The sequence below is a fragment of the Callospermophilus lateralis genome, chromosome X (genome assembly GCF_048772815.1).
Source record: "Callospermophilus lateralis isolate mCalLat2 chromosome X, mCalLat2.hap1, whole genome shotgun sequence".
In the NCBI taxonomy this organism is placed as follows: Eukaryota; Metazoa; Chordata; class Mammalia; order Rodentia; family Sciuridae; genus Callospermophilus; species Callospermophilus lateralis.
The window spans coordinates 15,260,686-15,270,807 of record NC_135325.1 but is presented as its reverse complement, the minus strand read 5'-3'; positions in this window follow the sequence as shown (position 1 = coordinate 15,270,807).

Here is a 10,122-nt window from a genome sequence, read left to right as displayed (position 1 = left end):
CTCCAATGTATATTTATGGCACCTTTGTCTATTATAAGGTAACTGTAATTATGTGGGTTTGTCTCTGTGTCTTCTCTTTTGCACAATTGGTCTGCATGTCTATTTTGGTGGCAATAACGTGCTAAAAGTTGTAGTATAGTTTAAGGTCTGGTATTGTGATGCCTCCTGCTTAATTCTTCTTGCTAAGGATTACTTTGGCTATTCTGGGTGTCTTATTTTTACAAATGAATTTCATGATTGCTTTTTCTATTTCTATAAGTAATGATGATGGGATTTTAATTGGAATCACATTGAATCTATATAGCACTTTGGATAGTATGGTCATTTTGACAATATTAATTTTGCCTATCCAAGAGTATGGGACATCTTTATATCTTGTAACATCTTCTTCAATTTCTTTCTTTAGTGTTCTGTAGTTTTCATTGTAGAGGTCTTTCACCTCTTTTATTAAGTTGATTCCCAAGTATTTTATTTATTTTTTTTTGAGGCTATTGTGAATGGGGTAGTTTTCCTAATTTCTCTTTCAGAGGATTCATCACTGTTGTATAGAAATGCATTTGATTTATAGGTATTGATTTTATATCCTGCTACTTTGGCAAGGGATTTGAGTGCATATTCTCAATACCCTGAAACTTCCTGGGAGGTCGAGTTTAAAAGTGACAGAGTAGTTTATCTGGTAGAGAAAATTTCAAGGCAGCACAGCATTCAGGCAGTAGCATATGTATTACTGTAGCCAAATTTACAGTGAAGAACAAAAAGGAATAGAGCAGAAAGATTTGGCCAGAAAGGTAACACATTTAAAGGTGTGGTCAAGGAGGGTGATTTGAATGGGAATAATAGGAAAGATGCTGTAGGAGCATCTCAAGAATTGGTAGACCCCACACATTGCATATTTAAAGGTATAAAAGTATAAATTTGTTTCAAAGACTTTTACTTGAGAAGAAAGCCCTGGGGGTTCCCTGCTTGCCCAGAACTGCCTAAGATGTTAAGGTACTCAGATGCCACTGCAGCCAGGATTCAAGTAGTCCTAGGTACTGCTTCTGTTCATGGCAGACCTTGGTGTCATTCACATAATTGTGGTGTTGTAGACATGCCGGATAAAAGAGTTATGGGATCATGGAGGCTTCCACTGAGATGATGGGAAGCTAGACAATATGTGGCAGAGCTAGAATCCTTGCAAGCAGCTATTGACAGGGCATTGCATGGAGCTGTGAGAATGGTGCCAAAGCTATAAAGGAGACCATAGAAAGGAAGATATGCCAGGAATATGGAACACCTGTTGAGGAAAGCTTCAGGAAGCATGTAACTAGCCCAAGAGAGTGATAATGTGGACTACAACCAACAAAGTCATAGGTCCAGGGCTTTATAATCATCAATGAATTTCATGAGATGTATGATTTCCATTGTCTTAATTTCAAAAGCAAGTACTAGAGTTAGTTACAAAATAACCTATATAAATGTTGCCTCAGACCTTCCCAAATCTCCATAGTTCAGAGTCTTTTTATTATGAGGTTAATGAAACACTCCTAGTATTGTTACTACACCACTTACTACTATCTTTAGTGTCCTGATTACTAACTGGTGATTGATGCAATTTCATAGTCCATCCGTAGAGTAATACCATTTTCAACTATGTTAGTTTAATTTTCCCCAGCATCAGATTCTGAGACCAGAATTTGAGTGAAAGTAGTTTATGGGATATATAATATCAGGGAAATGAAAAAAGTGAGACAGGGAAGAAAATGAAGCAGTAAATAATTTATTATCTGCAGCTCATTGATAAGATTTCTTTGGCTCAATCTATCTGGGGAAGTAGCTATCACAGTTATCTACTCAAGGATAAAGGAAGTTGTGGCATTAATTCACTAACATACTGGCTGAGGGCTGCCTGTAGAAATATTAACTTCCTAGACCTGCAAGCCTTACCCATGCATGGATCAAGACAAACCCATGGGTAGAGAGTTGCCAGTGCTTCTAGAAGCAGGCCTCTGATGTGGGAGACCAACCTTGCACGTGACTGGGTCACAATCCCCAGCTGGGTGCTGAGGCACTCAGTCACAGAAATGGGGCAGAGCTTTCTCCACCTTTCTTGGGTTTGAGGGTCCATGTCTCGTTGATTGGTGTGTCTTTCTACAGCCCCATGGGTGGAGCTATGCTCACCTGTTCCTTTGTAATATAAACCCTTGCCCTGTTTAGGATAGACTCTTCCATGGAAGTGCCTTGTGTGTGTCCCCTTCTCTTACTGTGCCCTTGGGTGTGGCCTACCCAGATGTCAGTCAACCTGCTGACAGTGGACATCTTGAAAATAGACTCAGCCCCCTAAAACCTGACCCCTTGCCTCATTTGAATAGCTTCTCCTCAATAAAAGGGGTCAGCATGTATGTGCTCTCTCTCTCTTCCTGCGGACCCTTAAGGTCAGAGGAGCCGTCACAGCGACCCCAAAGAAAAAGGTATTTGTGTTTCTTGTGTGGTTATTTTGCGCAGCCCAGTCAGCCCAGTTCAACTGGAGTAAACCCTGAGCCTTTTAGTCACAAACAGAAACCCAGCACTCTGACATGAACTGAGATGGCAAGGCACTGGCAGCACTACTGCTACCATCCTCTATTGTCAATGGGCTTTTATTTCTAATACACAAATCTGATTATGGGATTCCTCTCATTAAATGTATCAAATGAGCTCCAATTTTCTATAAGAAAAGTAAGCACAAATAATAAAGTATATGAGACTCCTCACAATCATTTCCAATCTCATAATCTATTTCAATAGCTACTTAATAAGAAATTTTCTAGATTTTTTTCCATTTTCTATCTATTTGTATGTGTGACTTTTTAGCTTAAACTTATTTTCTATTCCCATTGACTAGAAAATTTATAGTTCTTTTCCATGGAAAGAGTTAGAGAAGAATCTCATATAGTTGAGACTAACAAATATATAGAAGACTAGGGTAGTCCCCCTGAAGTTCAAAACAAAAACAAAATAAACAAATAAAACTAGTAACTAGGTGCTGGAAGATGTGCTTTTTCTAACATATATTTGTGGGTTCAATAGACTTTCTACTATGTTGTCAATAATCTCTGTGTGTATGTGTGTGTGTGTATGTGTGTGTGTGTGTGTGTATAAAATTTAAAAAAATTAGACATTTCCAGGAATCTCAACTTTTATATTCTACTACAGATTTAATGTGTAATGAGTTTTATATTAAATACAAACATAGTTTGTATAAATGAGAATATTTTGTTCCATTTCTCCAGAATTCTAGGCCTGGGATTGAATTCAATAAATTCCCCTTCTCCATTCTCACGTACTTCTACAAATCAGTTTATATTCCTTAGTTTATGAATTGATCTTTGAGATTTAAAATGGTGTTTCTTCTAATGTCCTTTTCTACTGATAGTAACCACTATTGAGGTAATTAAAGCAATACAATTACTTAAACGTCTCAGATTCTCCAAGAACACATAATTCTCTTATGTTTGGTTATGTGATTGAAGGCCCTAAGGCTATGCTGGATAAAATAGTTCGCATGAAAGACCCATCTGGCAAGATTAATTCACTGTCTTTAGTATCATTTTGTGGGGGTAGGAGTTTCAAACTACTTCTTGCTTTAATCTGTCTCACACACACACACACACACACACACACACACACACACACGTATTTAGTTTTTTTTATTTTTGTACCAGAAATTGAATCTCGGGGCATTTACCACTGAGCCATATCCCCAGCTATATCTCCATTTTTTGAGACAGGGTCTCACTAAATTGCTTAGGGCCTTGCTAAGTTGCTAAGGCTGACTTTGAACTTATGGTCCTCCTGCCTCAGCCTCCCCAGCCACCAGAATTATAGGTGTGCACGCACCACCATGTCCCACTAATTTATGATTTTGACTAGAGTGAGAAAGCAGTATACTTCCCTTTGGGGAAGTTCCTGTGTCAGCCTACTAACTAGCTTCTGGGCATGTATTCCTTGATATACTACTTTAGTTTTGGAATCCTAAAGGAAGTTTTCCAATAATGTTGTGCTTCCTAATAAAATGAAAAGAATTCAAATCACTTACATTTTGCTCATATCTATATTTCAAACTATAACATTCTATATATGTTTGGTAGTGTCTACACAAAATTGAAGTATAACAGAAAAATATACCTAAAGTTATACTAAAGGTTTAGGGAGGAAGGTGTATTGGAAACCACCCAATGGGCCTCCTAATTCTTTCTTCCAAAGCCAACCCAAACATTCCCTTTTATGATTTTATCTTTATTGTTGTCACATTATAAACCATAGAACCTTATATTTCACCTCTTATATTTTCTCTAAAATAAAATCAATAAACACAATAAAAGAGAATTACTTGTATAGCTCTTTTATTGATAAATATCTAAAAATTTTACACGTACACTATATTTCTTTAAATGTAACTATGTACTTCAATATAAGGAAAACAAGTGGAAGATAGGATATTATTAAAATTCTCTCAAATATTTTGCTAACACTATATTGAAAAATGTTTTTTATGTTGGAAGACATATTTAAAGGATTAATTTGGGGTTTTATAGTGTAGAAATGAGTACATGTTTTTATCTATGTCATATAATTGTTTTTGAAAACAAAAAAGTCTTAAGGTATAAGAGTTTAAGAATATGAAAATAAAAACTGTTTTCAAAAGCTCAATGAATTTTAATGATGAATTTAGTGCTATGTCCAGGAAAGCTCGATTAAAAGAGAGATGGGTCATGATCATTTTATGATTAAGCTGTTTAAAAACAAATTGCCCAGTTCTTGATTATTAAAATTCCTTTATTTGGTAATTAATCATCTAAAATACATTTTTCAGTACTCTCTTTTTAACATGAAGAGTGGAGCTAGAGAATGGAAGTAAAATTGTAATAGTACTATTATTCACCTCATTTTCTTGGGACAAACAATATACAGAAATATAAGTTAACAAGCAATTTCAATAAAGTGTGATAATATGGAAGAATAAGATACCTCAGGATATGAGGGTGTGGGGGAAATCGTACTGCTATGAAAAATCTTATTACTGCATTTTGGCAAATAGACTAAACATTGATGTTAAGTATATATGTATATACCTATATACATACACGCATATGTGTGTATACACACATTTATGTATATATGTATAGTAGCTAGGTCATAGGTATGCATATGTTCACCTTTAGTGGATACTCCTTAACAGATTACTAACATTTTTGTCTCAAGTTACACTCACACCAGCAGTAAATGAAAATGTCACTTGTTCTATGATTTTGTGACTACTTGGAAGGTCAAATAATTTAAAAGGAAGGAAGAGACTATTAGAGGTGAAGTTTGGAGCTGAATGGAGATTTCCAGACCTATGGAGAGCACATGCAAAGGCCTACAGAGAAGGGAAAACATGATTTATTTGAGCAATTGAAAATTGCATAATGTTCTATGTTTGTGGATGATCACTGATATAACTGAGTTTAAATAAAAAGCCAACATTGAGACCATGTAAATGAGTATTATATATCATATGAATAGGTTTTCATCCTGAAAATTCATTAAAGAAGTAAAGACAAGAAGTGAGAAGTAAAGAGACACAAGGACCAATTAAGCAGAAATAAAGGTATAAGAGAGAATTATATTCTGGGTTATAGTACTGAAAATTTGGCACTGGATATCTGTAACAGGCAAAATATTTGATTGAGTTTGAAGTTGAGAGAGAAGGAGTTTGAGTATTGTTCATATTGAGTTTGAGGTACTTCTGAGATATGTTAGAGGAAATATTCCATTATAGACTTTAAAATATGAAAGTCTGAGGCCCAGGAAAGAGTTCTTCCCTTGTAATTTTGACTTTTAAATTGTCAGAATGTAGGAGGTGGTAGAAGCCACGGAGTTAATGTGAATGCTATTAATATGAGTAGGAAGAAAAGGAGACCTAGGGTAATCTGGGAAACATTAGCAGAGCCATCACAATACCTGGTTTAAAATTATGCTATAGCACAAAAACAAAACAAAAAACCCAGTAGAATACTAGCATAAAAACAGACATGATTTTATTCTTAGCCTGTAGAATAAAAAAAGTCCATAAATACATAAGGTTATAAATTAATTACCAAATAATAAATAAATAAATAAATAAACGAACAGAGATGAAGGAATAGATCTTTCTTAAGAGTAGAATTGCAAATAATATGTGCAGAAAGAAAAAACAAAATAGAAAATTGATTATAAAACACATATTAAACACACCATTGTAGTAATAGTTACAGATATAATCCAATGATGAATACTAAAACTATTGAAAGTTTGATGAGCAAAATGGTTTGCATCATCTTAAAGTATCTCCTCAAAAATAGGTATTAAATAAAAACAGAGAGATAGTAACTTACAGTGAAGAAACATGGCAAAAGCTACCTTAACCAAGGATCATGATTGACGTAAGCAGCAATGAGACATGTGATAAAAATGAATTCCTTGATGTGGTACACTAAGGACACAACACCACGTCTGGTATTCTTGCCAGAGATGTATAACTTTATTTGCCCCTGAAAGGGAAACTAGGAAAACTACCTCATTTATAATAGCCTCAAAAAAAATTGGGAATCAACAAAAGAAGTGAAAGACCTCTACAATGAAAACTACAGAACACTAAAGAAAGATGTTAAAGTAGGCCTTAGAAGATGGAAATATCTACCTTGTTCTTAGATAGGCAGAATTAATATTGTCAAAATGACCATATTACCAAAAGCACTATCCAGATTTAATGCAAGTCCAATCAGAATCCCAAAGACATTCCTCATAGAAATAGAAAAAGCTGTCATGAAATTTATCTGGAAAAATAAGAGACCCAGAATAGCTACAGCAATCCTTTGCAAGAAGAATGAAGTAGGTGGCATCATTATATCAGCCCTTAAACTATACTACAGAGCAATAGTAACAAAACCAGAATGGTATTGACACCAAATAGACTGGTAGACCAATGGTACAGATTAAAGGACACAGAGACAAACCCACATAATTACAGTTATCTTATATTAGACAAAGGCACCAGAAACACACATTGGAGAAAAGATAGCCTCTTCAACAAATAGTGCTGGGAAAACTGAAAATCCATATGCAACAAAATGAAATTAAAACCCTGTCTTTCACCATGCACAAAACTCAACTCAAAATGGATCAAGGACCTAGGAATTAAACCAGAGACACTGCAACTATTAGAAGAAAAAGTAGGCCCAAATCTTCATTTGCTTTATAAGAAAATTAGACAAACCCAAACTGAAGGTCATCTACAAAATAAATAATTAATATGAATCACCAATGTCAAGATCTTAAAAGACAAATAGTCACTATAGAATGGTCAGAGATTAGAGGAGACTAAGGAAACAACTAAGTAAAATAGACCATAAGATTCTGGATCCTGGAGAATTTGGTGAAATTTGAATAAATGTAGGGTATTGTACCAATATTAATTTACTGTTTTTTATAATTTTCACATAAATGTAACATTAGGAAATACTGAATAAGGAATATTTGGAAACTCAACTATTTTTGCAAGTTTTCTGTATCTACAAAATTACTTCACCAGTAACAATTCTGAAATTATAATGTATTCTTTATGGTAGGAAGGGAAGTAGTAGTAGTTTCATGGCCTGCAACAAAAAAGACTTCAATAAATAGTGGTAGAATGAATGAATAAATGAAATAATGAAAAACAATTTACCGAAATACTGGAGTGCTACTTCATATGAATAACTATATTTTTCAAATAGATCATTGACTTAGAATGCGAAAATAAAAGGGATGCAATTTTTCCTCATCTTTTATTTCAAAGCAGAACATCTATGTCAAACACCAAATTTTAAAATAATTTAAATCTGAGCTTCTAGTTATCTTAAGACAATAAAAATACAGACTTGATGAAATAGCAGATTTTACACTGGAGAAAGGCAGTATCATTTTATTAAGGAGGCCCAAACAGAAACAAAGCTACAATGGGTAAAGAAGGGGTAGTATTTTTGGAAATACCCAAGTTATATTAGAAAATGTCATTTAAATACCTGTACTTAATACATGGAAGCAGATATTAACATCCAAAAATCAGGGCAAGCACCCACCTAAACCACCCAGTAGAGAGGAAAGCAACAGAAAATTTTGACATCTCTGTGTTTTACTAGCATAGTGTAAAAAAAGGAAAATGAAAACAGTAAAACATCATAAAGAAGACTTGTAGGACCTCCAGTTAAAGCTGCTTACACAAGTCTGAAATTATGAATGCATAAAACTTACTTGCCTGGTACGTTTGTCAGAAGCCTTATGTGGTTATTGGACACTGGAACAGCACTAGTCCAACTAGAATCATGTTGTGAGTTTAAACTATATACCATATTTTGAAGACTTCATGTGACGGCAAGAATATAAAGTATCTCATGATATATTGATTACACATATTCTGGATACACTGGGTTAATTAAAATGTTAATTGTATCTATTTTATTGTTTAGAATGCAATCAGTATTTAAAAGTATGCCTGTGGTGCACAATTTATTTAAATTTGCATTATATTTGTATTGGATAGCACAGGTGTAAAAGACAGAAGAGTACTATGTAGGAAATCAGTATTTTTTAGCATATTTGAGAGCCCTATCAATAAAATAGTAATGGTTCTTTTTTTAATATTTATCCTTACATTTTTATTTTTCTTTCAAATCTCTACTGGCACCACCTTTTCACCTAAGAACTGAAGTATTGAACTATGTATAAAGCTCTTCATTCCAAGACATGATGTTCTGGAGGAATATGCTGAAGCTGTTGCTAAAGTATCTGATTCCTTGCCCTGGCAATCCTATAGGACATAGGATGATCTGGCTCCAAGGGATTAATGGATCTAATGTGGCATTTTTTTATTCATCTAATTCAGTGTCCAACACAAAATTAAAGATTATCTCACTTTTGCCAGACTCACTAAAATTCAGAATGATCTAGGACAAAAAAGGATGCAAAGGAAAAAAAAAAACCAGTTTTATTCCTTTTTGTGTTTAGACCCCATCTTTTTTCCTCTGAAATCCTAATAAGCCAGGAGTCATACTCATATCATTGCCTCTTTTTATTTTTCTCCTATTAAATTCAGACCACAGAGAGTCCCTATTAACCAATTCCTTTTTGCTGCTTTCTCTCAAAACTGCTTGGTTCTTCTATGACAAGGGCCTTATAATCAAATGAGATTTAAACTCAATAATCCATACTTAACCTGTCTCACTTCAATTCTAGATTAGTGATTATTCAACTCTTTAGACTCAGGACCTGCACTCCAGTGAATATCATGAATACCATAAAGAATTTTTATTAGGGGGCTGGGGATATGGCTCAAGTGGTAGCACGCTTGCCTGGCAAGCATGGGGCTCTGGGTTCGATCCTCAGCACCACATAAAAATAAAGATGTTGTGTCCACCGAAAACTAAAAAATAAATATTAAAAATTTCTCTCTCTCTCTAAAAAAAAAGAATTTTTATTAATGTGGATTATAACAATCTATAAGTTATTACGTTAGAAATTAAAATTGACTTTTAAAAATTAATTATTAGTTCATTTAAAATGATCACAATAAACCCATTAAATTTGTTTATAACATTTACATGAAAAATTGTAATCAGATGTTTTAAACAAAAATTAGTGAGGAGAGTGTCATTGCCTTACATGTATTTTTTTAAAAAATATGTATCCATGCTATATATATATATTTATATATACATATATTTATGTGTGTATATATATATATACTTTATATATAAAGCAAATATATACCTTATATATATGATATATGTTTTAGTATATACATAAAGTATGCATATACTTTATATATATATACTTTATATATACTATATATATGTTTTAGTATATACATAAAGTATATATATATATACTTTATATATACTAAAATATATATATATATATATATATATATATATATACACACACACACACACACACACACATATCTTTTAAAGAAAATCATGGACTCCATGGACCACACTTACAGAGCTGATATCCTAGACAAAAATGAAGGCCTAAATAACCTCCTTGGTTTCATTCTCTCTCATTAACACTGTTTCATGCCTAGATTTTCACTGTCAAGGA